Source organism: Myotis nattereri (assembly GCF_964212035.1).
Source record: "Myotis nattereri genome assembly, chromosome: 4".
NCBI classification, from domain to species: Eukaryota; Metazoa; Chordata; class Mammalia; order Chiroptera; family Vespertilionidae; genus Myotis; species Myotis nattereri.
In genome coordinates this window covers 73,279,179-73,299,225 of record NC_138079.1, presented here as the reverse complement: position 1 = coordinate 73,299,225, position 20,047 = coordinate 73,279,179, and the positions used below count along the sequence as shown (strand labels likewise).

The 20,047-nt window shown below is 40.7% G+C and overlaps 1 protein-coding gene and 1 pseudogene across 2 annotated transcripts in view; both read right to left on the bottom strand.

Annotated features, from left to right (window-relative positions):
- Positions 1-20,047, bottom strand: part of SNCAIP (synuclein alpha interacting protein) — a 141,448-nt gene that overhangs the window by 72,349 nt on the left and 49,052 nt on the right. The gene's annotated exons all lie outside the window — the stretch shown is intronic.
- Positions 6,910-7,874, bottom strand: LOC308518523 (annotated as a pseudogene). The gene has a single exon. The product of its transcript is annotated as an uncharacterized misc_RNA (transcript).

The window sequence follows — 20,047 nt, the reverse complement described above, 5'->3', positions numbered from 1 at the left end:
AGGCAGGTATGCTGTGTGTTTAACATTTTCATTAGGGGATAGAGGTGAAGATGGAGATTGGGCAGGGGATGAGACTAAAAAAAAGTAAAGGAAATATTTTCCAATGTTTCAGCTCTACCAATTTGGGTAGGAAAGTTTGTAGGAACGTGCAGACACAGGGCTAGGTGGTGGGACCTGCATATTGTGCAGATTCTGCTGGTGACACATTGCCCCCTCCCCCCTTCTTTTGATGTGTCCAAAGGACTGGGAGAAACTTTACCCAAACTCCAAATTGATGCTTGGCTCGAGAAAACAAAGAATAAAATAAGCAGCATCAACTATACTCAATGTCTGCAGGGTTTTTCCTACTCCACTGAGTTCTGATAAACTGCCAAGAACAGAAGTCCCTCCAGTGCTTGTTAAAGTATGTGGGAGGGGCTCCTCAGCCTTAATGGGTCTATCAACACCATGCCACCTTCCCGTGAGTGGCCTCAATGATGGCCCAAAAGCTTCCTTTAAGGGAAGATTCAATTTGGGAAAGAGCTCAAAGCAACTATGAGTCCTACTGGATAATAAAAATCAGACAAGCAATTTAAAAAATAGCCTCCCCCTCTACTAGTCTGATATTCAGGTGATGTTTTAAAAATTGTTTTGGTTGTGACTTGAAAATTGACTGAAAATAATTCTAAGCGGAGACTTCCAAAAATCTGTTGGGGAATGGCGGCATCACTGGAAAAACCTTGGCGTGGCCAACAAAATTTCTTTGAGAAACGACACGCCTTTAGCATACATGCTCTGGTGTGCTTGGCTCACAAAAAAGGGGCTTACTGATTGTGACTACAGTCACATATCACATAAATGGCTCGAATGAAATTCTTCTTAGCATGAATTGCCTCACTCCGTTTTACAAGGAGTCAGCACGGTCTCGTTCTGAAGGCTCGTGTTACACAGATTTCTCCTCTTTTGCCAAAGTCGCTGTTGCCACATTTACCAGTAAACTAGGTGGCCCGACAATTAAAAGTCAGTTAAGGCTTGTCAAAATAAATGAGCAGAGTGCATTCGGTGATGAGGTAACCTCAACTGATTTCTATTGCAACTTCTCTCTTTACTCTCTAATTCGCCAATACTTGGGGAAACAGAGTAGTTCCCTATACCCCCCCCCCCCCACACACACACACAGAGCCACATTTTTATTGGGATAAATTTTCAGTTTGAAAGCCTGCACAGAAGATACCGAACTTTCTTTAATATAGCAAGAGCTTTTCTAAAAAAATCACAAACTAAGTCCTGGAATACTTGGGTGGAAAAAAGTGTAATATATGAAATGTTGTCCCCAGTTGGCTCAGTAGCTTGGCTGGCAAGGAAGCATCTCATTCCAAATGTTAGATTCAGTTTCTTTCACTCTCTGATTTAACAGTGGCCAGAAGCATGGCAGTCGCTAAATGTCTAGTCCTGAAGCAGAAAAATGATAGAGGCAAGAAACTTCTACTGGAAAGAGGCAACGAAAGGAGAGCCAAGAAGCACACAGGGGGACCCAGAGGGAAAGCACAAGCTGGTCAGATTTCACCCACTTCCTCACTTATGGAATATTCCTGAGTGCACATGCTGCAGGAGACGTACACTACTCTCCACGCTGTACAGGGCATACAGTACAAGGGAGACAGACAAGAAAACAAGCCATTACAATATCATGCAGTCCTTGCTTAAACCAATAAAGGCACAGGAGTCTGAGACACCTAACCTAGACCTTGGCAATGAGGGAAGTCTGCCTAGTAGATGTGAAATCTAAGCTGAAAGCTGGAGGATGAGAGTGTGGATGGAGAGGGAGTTGTAGGGGCAGAAGGAAGTGTTCCAGATAGTAGTGATGCTAGGACAAAGGTCTCAAGGTCTGGGCAGTTCTTACTACTAGTAAACGCTAGTCTTGCTATGTTAAAAGGCAGCACAGTATTTTGCAGATGCAGCTGTAACCTGATGAGCTTGACCAGAACCCAACCTGGTAAGTTTAGCCACTGCCAAGAAGAAATCAACATGTAATTAACCAAATAGTGTACATAAGCAATGGCTAAGCCTCCCTTCGGGGAGACGGAGCTTTCTTGCTGCAAGTAAATAAAACTACCTAATGACAACCACGTCTCGTTCTTGACTAGAACACCCCAAGCAGTGAATCCCTTGAGTTTGGTAATGGTTACAGCATGCGCAAAGGCCCAGAGGTGAGAATTCTGAAATAGAATTTCCAGAAAGATGAATAACACTGATTTAGCCTCTACTGCTCTTTTTATCTACAAAAAGGGTGTCTTGAATTGTGAGAGCCACGCTGGGGTGATAAGCAGGGGTGGTTGGGGGAGTATTTCCAAAACCAGAGTGTAAACACAGCACATCTTCTTGGAATATCAAATTTTCTGGCAAGTTTGGAGAAAATACAAGTGCATGTTTGCTATCAAACAGGAGACTTCAATGTAATGTATTGAGCCTGAACCAGCTCCTGGGGAAGGGGTATTATATTTTCTGTTTGAACACCCACAGAAACATTCATGAAGCAAAACTTTGCACTAGGGTCTGGATCTGTGTGCTTTTACATATAATCTCTTATTTATGTTTCACAAAGACCCTGGGACACAAATACCTTTATAATGTCTTTCGTGGGGAAACCAAGGCTCAGAGAGGTTCTATAATTGCCTCACAGACACAGCCAGGAGTTCCGATGTTAAATTTGCTTTTCTCCCTTATTTCAGCATGCAAAACTGCAATGGTAAAGTAATACCTTACCTGTGTTAAACATTTTTTAAAATCACCTTCACTATATTTTAAATTTGACTTTATTACAACTCTGTATTGCCTTCTGCAATCATATTCTAACTATTTTACAGATGGCAAAGCTCAGAAATGTTTGGCCAAGGTTGTGCACTACACCAAGTAGGGGCAACATCAGCTCAGACAACCCATGCCCAATAACAAGTCCAGAGCTCTTCTGATTCATCGCCCCCGGCCAGATTTCTCTGAAATGTGGGCATGTCTTTAAGTCATAGAGGTCAGAATTCCAGAGACATCCTCAGCCCTGCATTGTATTGCTTTTGGTGTTTACCAACTGTAACTCCAAATGAATTGCTCTTTCCTCTCTCTGGCAGAGACTAAATAAAAATGGTAGAAGTGATCATCATCATGACAGAAACGTGTATAGACCTCTATGTCTCTAACATACCTTGCCCACAGATATCACTGAACTAGTCTCTGGAACATTATATTCCATAGCCAAATCATTTAACACTTAAAAGTCATCTTAAGAGAAAATCTGATTATGACAATCTTTTCTTACATTTTGTACTGGAAAACCCATTCTAGAGGTCAGGACTGCTCTGACAAATCCCTATAGCGGTTGGCCTTTTTGGAGTTTGCAGCCCTAGCTTGTAGTTTAAAATACTTGCAAACGATTTGGGGGTTATTTAATTATTTCTAAAATCTCAATACTGAGCATGAACCAACTTATACTAGAAGTTCAGAGCTTGAAAAAAACCTTATTTTTTTAAATTTATTATTATTGTTGAAAGTATTACATTTTAAGCCTAGAGGTAGAGATACTTCTGAATTTGTGTGTGTGTGTGAGATTAAAAGTGGATTTCATATTTAAAATTATTTTTGGAAAGGAGGAAAAATATCCATGCTCACAGTAGCTGCACAAGAAAGGTAAAAAGAATGTACAACAGAAAAAAAATTTTTATAAACATACACATAAACACAAGATAAAATATACTGTGTTCAGTTCTAGATGCCACTTCTTAAGAAGGCCACAGGTAAATTGGAATGTCCTAAGACAGAAAGGAAGTCAAGACAGGCTGTGTTTGGAAAACTATCTCATGTGGCACAGCTAAGGAAACATCTAACTTGCAGAGACAAAAGCACTCTTCTTGCGCTCTAAGGATCTAAAGAGCCATCAGATGAAAGGAGAATTTGCCTTCAAGGATAGACCTTAGAAGAAATTTTAGGGATGCAAACGCAGCAAAGACTTCCTACTAATGACACCTGGAATGGGCTGATATGGGGTGGCAGCTTTATGAGATCACCATCACCCCACTAAGAACCCGTTCATATAGAGGTCTGGAGGGATCCGTAGGGGGAGGAAAAAGAGGATCACGCATTGGGAAGGAGGAATAGGTTACCTTCTAACTCAAAGATTCTGTGCGGTCTGAGATGGCAGTAGGAACACCCCTGAATCAAAACCAGAATCTCAGGACAGTACTAATCCACGTCAACCCCTCTCCAGGGTGCTGCAGTGACATTCTCGGCTGAACTTCCCTTATCCTAAGTCATCAGCCATCCTGATCCTACCAGGAATGTGAATAAAATATGGAGGTTAAGGGAGGGGAGGGAAGAGAAGGAGGGAAGAGGGAGAGAGAAAATACTTTTAAAAAGAAAACTGAAATGTTCATTCAATGAGAATATGATTTACTCTCTGTTATAGATGAAACTTATTGATTCCACAAGGACAAAACTATGACCTGATGCCGTCCAAACAAAAAGAAACTATCTGGGAAGAAAAAGGAAACATTTTTAGCACTAGGAAGTTGAGCCTGGGCTTAAGCCAACTGTGTCTTGCACAGGCTTCTGGAAAGGAACTATGGAATAACTTGGGAACTGGATCCCTTACACAGTCATGTACAGGAAACTATCCAAATCCAAGTTCCAAATTTTTGGCACACCTGAAGTGGTCATGCTTTACTCCTGATTTTGCAAAGATTGCTTGATTTCTACAGTGGATTTGTTTGGCAATTATTATTGAGAATGTATGGAGTACAGATGACAATCCTGATTCCCATTTTAGAGCTGAGTAGACATAACAGCAAAATGCACGGGGAGCATTAAAGACTACCCAGATCAAGAGTCAGTTGTCTTGGCTTCACTCTCATACGTCTCAGCGTTTGCGAGGACTAAACTTCTGGGCAACACCAAACCAGTGGTGCTCAAAGTTCAGCATGCATGAGAATCATCCCAAAGGCTTATTAAAACAGATTGCTGGGTCCAACTCCAAGAGTTTCTGATTCAGTGGATCTGGGTTGGACCCTGAGGATGTACATTTCTAACAAGTTTCCAGGTGATGTTGGTTCTGCGGGTCCCGGAACCACATTTGAGAACTGCTATTTAAGATCGATGACTTGTCCCAACCCTGGCCACATCTGCACTTAATTAAAAGATGGTGACCTCAAAAAAAAAAAAAAGATGGTGACCTCTTCCCCACATCTCCCATCTCCACAGATGGTAACTTCATTATGCAGGATCCATGCCTAGTGCCCTTCTGATTAAACTGCCTCAGTGGACTTCACCAAGCATTTCCCATGAAGACCACCCAGAAACCTCAGAAGGTCTCGTGTGTGTGTGTGTGTGTGTGTGTGTGTGAGTGCGCACACACATGCGTGCTTAATTTCCAGTACTATACAAGGGACAGACATTGGAGTAAAAACCCTACAAAATTTGGGCCTTGGTTACTTTAAAATTTCCTTTCTCCATAGTACTTCATCGCAGCAAATATTTTCTAAGTTTCTCCTGTTAATGAGATCCAGGTTTATAATTTTATATGCAGCCTTTTTAGAGCAAGAATCTCAATGTAGGGATATCCATTCATCAGAACTACAATATAACAATATAACAAATCTCATGTGTGCTAATAAAGGAGGAAAATAGAAAAATGCAAGAATCTAATAACAATTAGCTTAAAATTCAATGCTTACACAACATGCATGCATCATAAGATATTTAAGATAGTCAATGAATCTAGAGCAGTTCAAATGCCTATATTAGCTGTGAAAAATAAAATCTTGCCAATGTATTTTCAATTATAATTATAACTAGAAGCCCAATGCATGAAATTAGTGCATGGGTAGGGTCTTTAGGCCTGGCCAGGATCAGAACTGATCTGTGGGGCTAACAGTGGGGCAATGGGGGTGGCCCCCTGCTGGCACCTGCCTTGGCTGGCCTGGGACCTGCGGGCTGAGGGTAGCTCCTGCATTGAGCGTCTGCCCCCTGGTGGTCAGTGTGCATCATAGCAACTGGTCATTCAACCGGTCGTTCTGCAGTTTGGTCTATTTGTATATTAGGCATTTTTTAAAATATATAGGATGTGTTTATTTTTATTGAATCCAAATCCAGAAATCAGATTAAGATTTTATCAATTCCTTCCATTAAAATGTTCCAATTTAATAACCAAAAGAGGGAATAAACTCCCTATAAAATAAGGGTCCCTTTTTTCCTGAAGATGAGTATAGTTTGATATTTAGGTGATTAAGCAAGCATGGTGGGCTTAATGTCTGTAATAACAATACTGGCACATCTATGCATACACTGAGATTGTCATTTAGCAAACACTAATTCTTTAATCCAATGCTTTTATCTAGCCCTAATTTACTAAAGACACTTAAAAGAAGGAAAATAAATAAAATACACTTCTATTTTGTATGAGATAGTATGATTAACAGCATAAAAACTGCACATTGCATACTTAAATAATGCATTTCCAATGTGGCAAAGCATTTCAAGAAAAACCTAAGAGGAAAACACAAGGTTACTGTTGAGTATCTGTAGGAATTCAGCTAGGAAGTGGGACCAACAGTTTGTGCCATTTTTAACACAATACCTTGCACAGAGTAAACACTTAATAATGTTGTTTACATTGAGTTCATATCCAGACTGTGATCATTTAATCATTGTATACGTTCTACTGAACAATCTTAGTGTTGTCCTAAACAGCAAATGCTGTGATGACTATCTGTGTTCATGTATCTTCTTCTTACACAATTTCCCTCAGAAGCCTATTTTTGGTGGAGGAGTCAATCATCTTCCCGCCCCACCTTTCAGAAATGGTCCACTGATGGGAGCCATGGAAACTTTAGCTGCACTTTCCAATGATGGGGCTCATTTCCCATAAATTAAAACCAAGTTTTTTTAATTAGCATATGGAGAAAGAATAACATTTGCAGGCTCTGGTGTAGGCTTTTCCTCTCTAGCACCACAGAAAGACACCAACTTCACTTTGTAATTCACCAACATAAGCAGGAAAGGACTGAAAGTAGAGAAGCCTGAAGAGAGGGCTATGAAAACAGCTGGCTAAAAGACACAGGCTGCCAAGTCTTTTAAGAAACAGATGAAGATAAAGTGAGAAATCCAAAGTGGAGCAATCAGCCACATTAATAAAATACTGAACTTGGCCCCTCTAAGAATTTCTGAGTCATCCTCTCTAATCCACATGTCGCCATATGTCATCTTCTTTCTTTCCGAAAGGAGACATGACATCCTGAAACAGACAAAGACTAAAATGGCTAAAGGAAGCATATCAATCAGAGTTAAAAATGCTTTCCCATAGTAAAACTCTACCTGCTTGCTTCCAAAGTCAGTTAGGCAATCCAAGTAAATTCTGTTACAGGACCAGGGGTATGGACCATTCCCTGCATTCGAGTATTCTGATTTTCCAGTATAAATTAACACTGGGATGTACACAGCCACACCAGCCACCCAAAGTGCAGCAACCACCTTCAAGGAATGCTTTTGACAGTCCAGGTTTTGAGCCTCCCTCAAGGGGTGGACACTTTGGTGAAGCTTCTGGAGGTAGAGCAATGCAAAGTGTAACATGAGCCAGATGGCCAGTGAGTCATCAGGGCTGCCGCGAAGTGCAGAACCTTGCAGCCAGCTGAATCCAACATGAAACCAGAAGAATAAACAATTTTCATGATGTTCACCACTAAGTTTTTAATGAGTTGGACAAATATAAGACTGAAAAATCAGAAAAAAAGGATGTTTGTAAATGCCCAGTGATGCATTTCCTGGTAAAATACACACATGTTTTCAACCAAGCTCATGAGGATGAGGGTGGCACAAGCGATGATCTCAAGCACGTCTGTAGATGGCTTCATGGTAACTGGCGAATCGGTGATCTCAAAGGTCTTCTCTTCAATTTAAGCCATTAGGCATTCCAATAACTTGTAAGAGGTTTTCAGTGAGAAGAACTGTGTTTTTTTAAATCCACTGTATGTTGACAAAATCATCAACTGGTGTCACCCTAAGAGTTCAAAGATGGTCTGTTAGAGATTGCTCCAGTGATGAGCTGCTGAAAACAGAACAGCTTTCCAAGAGGATTCTGTTTTATCTTCTCTGAGGACTTAACTGTGATGAGAAAGTTTTAGGTATCATCACTTAATTAAAAGTTCTCAGAAATGTGTTTATAACACTGTAATGCAATTTCCTAGATGAGTGTCATAGGGTTTTCAACAACCATGAGGGAGAGAATAAAAATAAATTTGTGACAGCGAAGGAAAAGTGGTCAGTGGCTAAAGTGACCCTTTTTGCTCATGAAAAAAAGTAAAGTGAGTGTGTCTGAATAACAATGAAGATTTCCAAATAACCCAAAACATTGCAAATTACCAATGACAGTAATAATAGGATAGAGATTTAACAAGTCCAGTAGTTTTCTAGTTTCTCTACCACTTTTGGAAAGTATGAATACTCTTACCTGTTCTGGTCATCTCAAGCGATTGTGAGTGTTACAAAAAAGAGGATAGAAACTACTTGGGGAGGCAGTAGAGAAGGACACAAAGGGAGAAATAAAGGAAGAAATCGATTAAGGAGACTCTTACCACCCCAAGGACACCAGAGGCTAGCAAAAGATTTCTATCCTTAGTATGATTGGAGAGTACAGACCAAGAACAGAAAAATGGTATTGCTCAAGTCATCTGACATTAACTCATTTTTTGTATGAATTCTCTTGGCCAAGCATGTCATAATGATCCATTCTGGGGACAAGCTACTTTCCCTCTATTCATAACTTTTGCTGTCAATCATCCTATCCTATACTGTCACAACACATGCTTCAGTCCACCCAGTGGTGTACTGGAGTCAGCTTGCACCGACTTGAGCAATTGTGCACATCTCTTTCCAACTCTGCAGTCAGTAACTTCTGCAGTTAGGAGTTTGAAATTGGGTGTGCTTGGAATATTTACACCATGGAACTGAGCAAATGCTACAAATCAGGGCTTTTGAGGGAAAGGACAGTTGTTTTACTAGGACATTGGCCTAGAAAAAAAAAAGATTAGAGTTATAAAAAATTAGCTGGTATTTTATCTACATAAGGGTAAGATCAGTATTTGGCACCCACCAACCCTTTAAGTAAGGGCAGTGTAAGAGGTTTATGGCAGTGTTAGCAGCTAAAAAGGCTGGGCCCCACAATTCCATTGGGGAGGATGAGCCTGGGGGGGCTAACATTTCCTATTAAACCCTTGATCCCTCATTGGCTACTAAGACAGGAAATCATTTCAGAGACCTGACACCACATTTTTCTTTCAGAAAAAATATTGATTACCTTGGTGTCAACTGTAGTCAGTCAAAAAGGCTAAGTTTCTAATGATAATAATAATAACAATAAGATAGTAATAGGAATAAGACAATAATAATGCTCATATTGGCTATCATTTAACACCAATGTGAGCCAGACACTATGTTGATGTTTGGCTTTATAAAGTTAACCTTACATAATCCTTAATATCATTTTCAATTCACTGGTGAGGAAACAGAAAACCAGAGAGGAAAAGTAGATTGCTCAAAGGTAATGAGTAATGGACACAGGAATCAAAGCCAGGTACGACTGATTCCCAAACCACCAGTTCTTCCTCACAGCTCCTCCACATACACTGTCAGATGGTGGATTTTCTGTTGACTATTCTTGATCTTCCTCTAATGACTTACAATTTGTACACTCAACATACAGAGGCCATAATAAACTTTTGAGAAGTGAGTCCTTAGGTTTATAATATACATGTCATGCATGTTTTTGGATAGCAATTAGTCATCTCCCTCCTCCTCCAATGATAATAACACACACGATGGGTCTTGGAAAGATCTTTAAACATTCTGCACACAGTTCAAGATGCCTTACTTGAAACAGAGAAAGACTGTTTTCAGGAGCCCCCTTCCTGCCCCCATAAGCAGAATGAAGTAAGAAATTGCCTGTGTGATGCTATTTCTCAAATATGCCCAAACAATTTATGGCAAGTAATACTGACTTCTCAGGGCTAAAAGGGTAAAAAAAAATGTTTTGCAAACCCTCCCTACCTCCCCCCAAAAAGGCTTACATAAACATTCATTTTTCAGAGGATCAGCAAGCATATAATATGTTCCTTTGCATTAGGGCAAAAGTGTACAATATATGTTATTTTTTCCCCTATAGGGTTTAGAAATAACATACATTAAAATGTAAGGGAAGTAAAAATAATTGTCGTGAATACTGGCTTGATTGATGGATAATACTTTTGTTAACTATGGCAAAGTAGGGCTACAGAGTTATCTTTGTAAGACTGCACTCAATTGGTTGCCTGCTGAGCATCTATCTTGTGCTCAGCAAGACACTGGACTCTAAGAATGACACACAGGAGTGGAAGCCATTGTCCCTGCCTTCAAGAGGCACATGGTCTAGCTGTAAGAACACAGTGATGTATAATGCATGTGTTATTTATGTCACTTATTATAAGGTCTACCTAAATAGTTATTTATTAAAAATTAATAAGTAATGAATAATACGGTGTAATAAATTGTCTGGTCGTGAGTACAAAAATAAAACATTCCGACAAGAAAGGGACTCATATGGGTGGGACTATTTTTAGTCTTCAGTTCACAGGGAAGGAAACCGAAGCTTGGAGAAGGTAAACCACTTGCCCTAACCAGCGGGAAGAGATGGCACTGAACTCTTCAGACCTCTGGCTTTCAAGGCTCTCTTGAAACAAAGGGGCAGGGAAAAGCAAAGCTGACTGAATTGTGCAGCAGAGGTAACAAGAAACCTGGGTGCAATTGCTGAGCCCCTGACAGCAGAAAGCCACTTCTCAGCAGGGCCCAGCGCCCGAGGGCCCGGGAGGCAATGCTGCATCCTCCGCTGAGGAAGGCAATGGTCATGTGTACGCTTCCAGGAGGAAGGAAAAAAATCTGCCTTGGGACACTGAACATAGGCTCTGCCAATCCAACTTCACTGAAGTCGTTTGAGAACCGAGGAGTTCAAAGGTTCTCCACAGCTTCCATTTACTTTGGCATAAGATTTAACAGAAAAAGAACTAAGGGAAAATGTATATGGCCCAGGCTGTTTTCCAAATGGCAAACTGCTGAAGTTATTTAGAATTTGCTTTAAGTCCCAATCACATGTAAAGTGGTTCAGATGTAAATGCTTTCCGCGTGGCTGAGGGCGATCCAGGCCCCCTCAAACGCACATGTGCTGTTCTTATAGGAAGGCTGCGGATTCAAAATCTTAAAGTTCTTGGGGTTCCTCCTGATTAGAGGCTGCTGTTACTTCATGCCACGCTGGGTTGGCCGAGGAGAAATAAAGCACAGGGCTTCCTTTGGGCATCAGGTTCTCACAGTAGCGCAAAGATAAACAAACTTTGCAGCCCGTGGGAAGGGCATTTACTCCTTTAAATTGAGTATGTAATATAAGTAAATGTCTTTTAAGAAGAGATGCCTGAAACTTGATTCTGAATCTATAGAAGGGCACTAATTTATTTTAATGAAGATCAGTATAGAGCATCTGGGGGAGGGTGTGCCTTCTTGAGAGCAGGCTGGTCTGACCAAGCTGGGCGATTTACTAAGAATGTTTCAAAGAAAGATGTTGCTTAAAATTATCTGATGTGTTCCCTGGCCAGGAGCAAACTGGTATTTTTATATAGAACAAAATGGAGGGAATCACCAAATCTTTTATCTCGTAATCAATGGCTGCCTGAAGTTATTTTCAATTCTCTCTAAGGCAGTGATTTTGTGACCAGCCAGGGTAGGACTGAACACCCCCAGCTCCAAATTAGGAATGAAGAGGAACGCCAGGCTGGCTGGGGCCCCAGCAATTAAATGGTAACTGCCTTTTAGATCTACTAGTGTTGCTAATTATATTAGTGTGCTCAGTGCTGGGAAACATGCATACGAGCTCCAGGCCACTCTGGTAGGGGGAGCTATGACTGATTAAGCCTGGCACTGAGCTGGACCCTTCACATACATTCTCTCCTGAAACCCACACAGTAGCCTAGGAGGTATTACTGGTTTCAATACGGTTGAGTCACTTGCCCAGTGGGTTCCAGTTGGTATGTGATTGAAACAGGAGTCTCACAGGTTTCTGTGGCCCCCAAGAGCAGTAGGTTGGCAGGGCCTTGAGAAGGAATGGGGAGAAACACTAAATCAAAACACTGGCAGTAACTGGGTAGCAGAGAATAATGAGGGAATTTGCGAATCAAGCCTTAAAGCCTCCAAGTATGTGGAGCCCAGTACGAGGTAAGGAAGAGCCTACTTGGAGAAGCTCTGTGAGTAAGAAGTTGGGGAAGCCTCTAAGTCAGAACACAGGAGGTTAGGAGGGGAGAAGCTTCCAGAAGAGGAGGAGTGGCTTTATGGTGCACAGGGAAACCACTGAGCTCTTCCCACACCAGAGGTGCCAGAGCAGAGACTCCGGATGTCTGAGGCTGAAAGGCCTGGTGAACCAGGAAGCAACGTGGAGGGAGTAGTGCCTACATGGCACTCTCTAGGCCAAACTATAAGAGTGACAAAGTCTGCCCCTAGGAATCTGAAGCCAGGAGACGGAGGTTAAATCATATGTGGACTGTGAAAGGTTTGTCGAGCCATATCTGCTCTGACCTCGGGTTCCCCAGACGATGACATATTATAGAGTCATATATGTGTATGTGCAAGTATATACAAGTGTGTGTATATACATATGAACACACATATACATGACATATGGACATATATGTTTGTAGGCATGTATATGTTTATGTTTACACACACAGCTACGAGGTGATCATAGAGGCAAATGAAATTGTGAACCCAGTCTGAAGATTGCAAGGTATTATATACAATTGCTAGTTTTTGTATTTATTTCCTAAAATCACACAGACAGTCATAGAGGTGCTTTCTGCTTGTAACTGGAAGGTGCTACATGGGCTCTTTGCCGAAGGCTGAAATTCTAAACACACTGTCTGCAGCATAAGCTAGGTTACTTGGCAAGCAGCTATGGAAAATTCCCCAAACCTTCTCCAGGCCAGAGTCCATCCCTGAGCCCCTTGGTCTCTATCTCTATTCTATCCTTTAAAGATTAAACCCATCTCTGGCTTTTTGCACCTGACCCCAAACAACCGACAACCTACATCAACCCTACAAATAAAACCCACCACATCTTTTTCCTCCCTCTCATCCGAAGGAGGCATCTATATTCACTGTTGCCACTTTTCTGTCTCGTTTTACTTCTTAACCCACCACAGTTTTGTTTCTACTTCTTTTCCTCTGAAAATTATTTAGAACAAGATTAGCTCCTACCACTAAGTCCAACAGTACCAGGTGCTGTCTCACATTCTTTCTCTCTTTCTTTTAAGCCTCTGTTATTTTTTTCCTCCCTATAGATCAAAAGTCTTGGTCTAGTACTCTTCTCACTCAGCCACTGACCCCTATATGTGCAGATATCCATCTGCTCCTGCACATTTCCACCTGGATGCCCATAGTCTGCCCAGCTCAAACTTAACCTTACTTGGCCACACCATCATTCTCCACTCAGCTAAGGTCACAGACTTGGGTATTATCCCTGGCCCCTTTTTCCCTCCCCTGCAAATTTAATCATTCTGTCACTTAAATTTTTAGCCTTTCATCTTTCCTACCATTTTCTTATTATAGCTTCTCATTGGGTTGTTTGTTTGTTTGTTTTTTTCTGGAATTAATTTGAGAAGGAAAAGACTAAAGACAAGGAAACTAATACATTTTTGCTTCTTCAAAAATACTTAGTCTATACAACTCTCCAAGTGACTTAAAACGTAAAAATGGCCTTGCCACTTTGCTACTGAAAACGCTTCAGTGTCTTCCCACTGCCTACAGAACAGTTGGTCAGTTCCTCCACCAGTTACATAGAGCCAAGCATGCTGTTCAGCTCCTACCAATCTCTGACTTACACTGGAAACTTCAATGATACGGATGGAGATTCTGTGCATAGCCCATGCTGTTCTTTGCCCTGGCGTTCTGGCTTATGCTGCTATCTCCGTGTATATCCATCTTTTCTCATTATGACCCCAAGCCTCCCAAATCCCCACCACCGGCTTTCCATTTGCAAATGAATGATGCAATCATTTGCCTATTCACTCCAGCAATTATATTTCCTAAGCTCCTTTGACAGCTGACTGACTACCTCATAGGTCTGGCCAAGGGCAGGCTGGGGTGAAAGATTAGAGGGCAGGGAGAAGGTAAGTCTCTCTCCTTCTCCCTCTCCATCCCTTCTCTCATTTTCATTTTCTTTCCTTCTCCCTCTCTCTCAAACACTCCCTTGTCCTGTCACTTGCAGTGTCTCCTGTATGTTATCACTCCTATAAGGCAACATCATTGGCATCATTCTCCATTGTTCTAGAAGGCCCTAACTTGCAGGTGATTACAGACCTCTTTCCTTTGTCCTTTCAGCCTGAGGGATTGCTCCTAAGGAAGCATTCATGGCTACACCTGACTTCATTTAGATTATCTTCCTGCCTCTTCTTCTGTGCAAAATTCCTGTGCAAATTACATTCAATATACTTACCATAACAATATCATTATCACCAAGAGTAAACCCCAAGGTAAACTATGAACTTTGGATAATTGAAATGTGTCAATGTACACTCATCAACTCTAACAAATATTCCACTCTGGTGGGGGAGGCTGATAGTGAGAGAGACAATGCATGTGTGGAAGCAAGAAGAATACAGGAAATCTCTTTACTCCCTTTTAAATTTACTGTGAACATAAAAATTCTCTTAAAAAGTAGTCGTTTAAAAATTCTATTTAGCACAATCTTATAAGTTTACAATTTAAGAAAAATTAGATCTAGAAGGGCTTAGTGACTTCCTTAAGGCCGCACAGCTTTCTAATGGCAGAGCTGGGAAGAGGACAAGATTTACTGAGTTGTTCTGCCTGCCACAGTTTTCAAATTTATTGGAAAATAAACAATAGTTACAAAACAAATGAAATAAAATTAGTAAAAAAAAAAGATTTAATTTTTGACATTAAAAATATTTAATTTTTGACTTGACCTCCAGTTGGCAGCCCATGCATTCATACCAAAGCACCTAGTGAGACAGTCAGAACACAGGTGTCCCGTGTTCATCACAAGCAGGGAAAGGACATGGTGGTACAAATAATACACCTGCTTGAATTCAATTATTTAGAATATGCATCAAAAGTTTCACATCTATGTCAAATGTCTGAACAATAAGAAGTTGAAGATACATGTTTATTTTTTCAGATGCATTATAGAGGGTATGTGTCTTTAAGAAACTTTTCAGCTTCAAATTTAAATCAATCAAGACATGTTTTTAAACTCCTCACCAGTTTCTAGAACTAGTCTAGAACTAGTCTAGGTGCTATGGAAAATAATGATTTCTGTGTGATTTCTTCACTTCCTTTTCCCCTCTCTAGCCAAGCGATGTTGGATCCTCAGTTTAAACACTTGCGTTTAACTCTAGCTCTACACTCATTTTCCCTTTTCCTGGCCGAACTCTTCCAGGTGAGCCAATCTCAACCACGAGAACCTGCTTACACAGGGTCTCAGGAGAGCTCTGTCACATCCAGAGCAAGACCCTTGCAAGAAGCAATGCCAACTGGTAGGATAGGCAAGACAACATGTAACTACTTCAACTGTTGGCATTAAGTGCAACCAAGTCAGTGAGAAAACAATGGAAACGCGATATTTTAAACACAGATTCTTTCCCTCTTGACCACATGTTTTGTCTGGGACTCAAACCCTTATTACACTCTTCAAACTCCATCCCCCCAGGCAGAGCAAGTTGGAGCGGGTGCTGTGCACTATTTAATTTATTTGAATGTGCTTGTTATCATTATATTATCATCAAGGCAGGGGGCCATGCCAAGGCCATTGAGTATGGTTCACGCTCAGTCCAGCCTCAGCTGGGCCTCTCGCCTTCATTTGTTAAACACCAATTGAGTTCTTGGCTTACGTCATGCTTATTATCTAGTGAAATGCAGAAATGTAGACATTCTCCAGTTTCCTCCCCCTCCATTTAATCCGATCTGCACTTGGTAACCAGTACACATTCCTATGAGTTCTCTGACTTCAAACATTCATTTCTACTGATAAGCCCTAAATTCCCCATTTTAATCCACTACGATTCACTTCAAATCAATTCTGTAGTTCCTCTGCATATCTCTGATTATCCACCATTATTCATTCCATTTGCTCCATTTCTGGAGTCAGAAAACACCCAGATTTCTGAATTTCCAACATGCCCACTGTGGTGACTCATACTGGTAATCTTGGTACCTCAGCAGGTAGCAATGAGATTCATCTCACTCTTACCAGATATCTACTCCATCACACAATGTTCTCAGGCACTTAAGTGACAGAGACCTAGTGTCCTCATCTGTAAAATGGGCACTTTAGGGGTATTATGAAGCTTTAATGAGATCACATAAGCAAGGTCCTTGGAGTAGTGTTGAATAGATGCTAGCTGTTCCTGTTTTTATTATCATTCTCCTATTAGATCAAAGACAACATCTCAAATGATAAAATCAGTGCACAGGGTCAATGATGATCAGGAAACAGGACTCCACATGTGAAATTCAGAACATCAACACATATTATCTTCCATCTTCCATTGTTCCAAACTGCACCCATCCTCCAGTAGGGGAAAATTACAAGGGCCATACTTTTAAAATCCTTGCTAGTTAAAAGATGATTGTGCTGATTCGGGGCTGAGGAAGCATGAAAGATCTTTTCCCCCTTCCCTATGTCTGGCCTGCCATTAGGAACTGATTATGTGGAAGCAGAAGATCAAATGATACTGATATGAAAAGCTGTTCTGGCAAAGCCAGGGGACAGCATGAACAAACATGCTGGAAAGGATCATGCCAGGGATGTGTGGGTCATGACACAGCTCTTCATCAGGGGATGGCAATAATTCTACCCAGGAAGGCCTGATTATCCAACTTCCCACAGTTTCAAGGTCACATGGGATGTAAAAGTCATCATAACCTGAAAATATTCATGAATTGGCCATTTTAAAACACCCTTCCCCCCAAAAAAACCTCTCCCTCCTTGCTTATATGCAGCATCTTTCATTAAATCAACGTTTTTGGAAGTTAGTCCCACACTGCTTGTGGGAGGTTTCAAAACCTCTTTAATGCAACACAAATACAATGTAAGTGTACTGGAAGCAAAATAGCAAAGTTTGCAAAAGAGGCAAGATTCATGCAGAAACAGTGATGTTGAGTAACTTCTGGAAATACACATCAAGTCATTTGAAAAGTTAGAGTGGTTAGTAATTTCAGAAACACATCAACAAGGGTGGTAGTGTAATAGATGTTTCACAAGAGAATGATTTGACTATCAAAAGATAAAGAGAGGCTTTGGGTAAGTTGATTAAGCCCATGGACATTTTTTTTTGGGGGGGGGAGGTCAAAAATGACCATAATTATGTACCACAATGCCAAACACAAAATGATGTTGTGTAATACAAATGTATAATTTTGTTGAAAGAAATGAATGTCAATTCATTCTAAAGCTCTGATGTAAATCTCATTCAATATAGGCATAAATGGTCTCATTTTCATAATTTCAGTTTAAATTTTCAAGTCAAATTCCAAACTGGAAAAGTTTGTTTGTTTGTTTTAGTGTTTACTATGAAAATATGTGGCAGTTTATAGTGAGTTCACTTTTTAAATTAAGTTTATTGGGGTGCCATTGGTTAATAAAATTATATAGGTTTCAAGTGTACATTTCTATGATATATCATCTGTATATTGCATTGTCTGTTCACCACCCAAGGTCTAATCGACTTGTCACCATATATTTGACCCCTTTTTCCTTCCACTACCCCCACCCACCTTCCTTCTAGTAATCACCATACTTTTGTCTGTGTCTGTGAGTTTTTGTGTTTAAGCAGTCTTTTATTCCTCTCCTGATGATTCTCTGATAAAGAGGACCTCTGGTGCATATAATCACACTTTGTTTTCATGGAGTACACCTGGAGACATTACAAAATAAAACTTAAGTGCTAACTGAATGTAGTCCAAAACAACAGCTCTCTTCTCCTAGTAGAGTTCCAGCTAATGAAGCTCAGGAAACGAAAGAGACAGTACTGCTTTTTGAGCCACTACCACATGCCAGGCATTTTCCAAGTTCAACTCTGCAAAGTTGATATAGTTATCCCTACTTTAGAGATAAGAAAACTGAGTCATGGGTTAAGTACTCATCGCGAGTTCACAGAGCAAGTAATGGGTGGAGAAAGGATTACAATCTATACCAAACGAGAGCCTAAGATCATTCCACCTGCTGTGGAGGAAACAGTGTACCTGGCGCTGGATGTTGGAGTTGGTGGAAACCAGTAGTTTTCAGTTCAGCTGCTAATACAACCCTATTCAGTACCAGTTTCCACAAGAAAGAAACTAAAGTGTAGTTTCTGGGGCTGGCTGGGCAGCCTGTCGGGAACGTATAAGATCCATAGCTTCAAAGGGTTCCAGGCATTCTGTCCAACCTGTGCAGCTACAGACATCTGAAGACCTTGCAAGCCCTCTTATGCATTTGCTTGTAGTGGGATAGTCTTTTGAGTAGAATGGCTGGCTATGTCACTAAATATTTAGGTCTCAATGAGTCAAAAGCAATTCTGACATCAAGAAGTTAAAGTCCAAAAAGAACTGTGAGAAAGTGGTTACAGGTGCTCCTGGAACAATATTTTCCTACTTCTGCATGAACACCCCCACCACAAGTGCAAATCATCAACCCTGATTGCACAAGGATGGTCTTCAAATCCAGGAGGCTCTGCCGGCCTGCACACGCTCCACAGGCATCCTTGCAGCATGGGATCCTCCCCAGGAGAAGCTGAAGGCATTGTTATTTGTGGCCAGCAACACCTGGTAGAGGCCAAGATCTTGATCTCAAAGCCTACAGATCCGTGGGCTGCTTAGCACTCAGCTTTTAAAAACATGTTATGCTTCAGATTTTCCAATAAAAATAAAATTAATACGACTCCGCTAATAGCTATTATGTATTTCTCCCATAAGATCTTATTAAATAAAAGTATTCACTTATCATCAAGCTTTCTGGAGAAAGGGATAGTGGACTTGTATTTGTTTTATTAAAGCTAAACATCTTATGTTGTTACTCAGGGTAATAGAGCATTCTACATGAAACCTACTAAAAATGCAAATGTTCTTTCTGACAGGTTTCTGATAGTTCAAATCTAGGCTTCAAAACACAGTTTGGTATATTATTCTGGGCTTAAATGACTTACTTCTATTCTGGGCTTAATTGGTCATTTACAAAAATGACCAATTATTATTTTTGAAACCCTCCTCACTTGAAAATAATTTTCATATCTACTCTATGGAATGATTTCCAATCTTGACAATCGTATATTAAAAACTGCTTTTTTTGGGAGGAGGGTAGAGATCAACCAAAGGACTTGCATATTAGCATAACCAATGGACACAGACACTGGGGCAGTGGGGGCTTGCCCTCGGGGGTGGGAGTGGCGGAGGGGGGTCAATCGGGGGGAAAAAGGAGACATGTAATACTTTAAACAATAAAAAAAATTGCCTTTTAAAGACCTTCTATGAAGTATAAAGGTTTCAGATAAATTTCAGCACATTTAATTGTAATAAAACCTTTAAGAGCCAAGAATCAAACTTATTTTTAATAGATGTGATTTGTCACAAGGAAGACACAAATTCTAAGCTCTGGATTACCTTACTTCTTATTACGTATATTCAGAAGTTTCTCTGAGTTCAAAAGTTCAGAGCAACAATTTATAAGGGTCTTAGCTCTGAGGCAAGCCAGAGGGAAAGTGCTGCTTTAAATCAAAATGCAGCTCCAGTCTGGGGCCTGCTGCAGATGCCGCCAGTCCGGAGTGATGCCCAGGGCGGCAAGTTCATACACTGTGAGGATGCGCTGGAAAAAGTACGATTTCCGACAAGGTAAACTCAGAAAAATCACGCCAATAGCCTGCAGGTACACACATTCCATATTCTAACCTTTTGGAACTGTAGCCTTAGAGAAAAACATTGTGCATACATCCAGGAGATAAAGGGAGGAAAATGATTTATCGTGCTA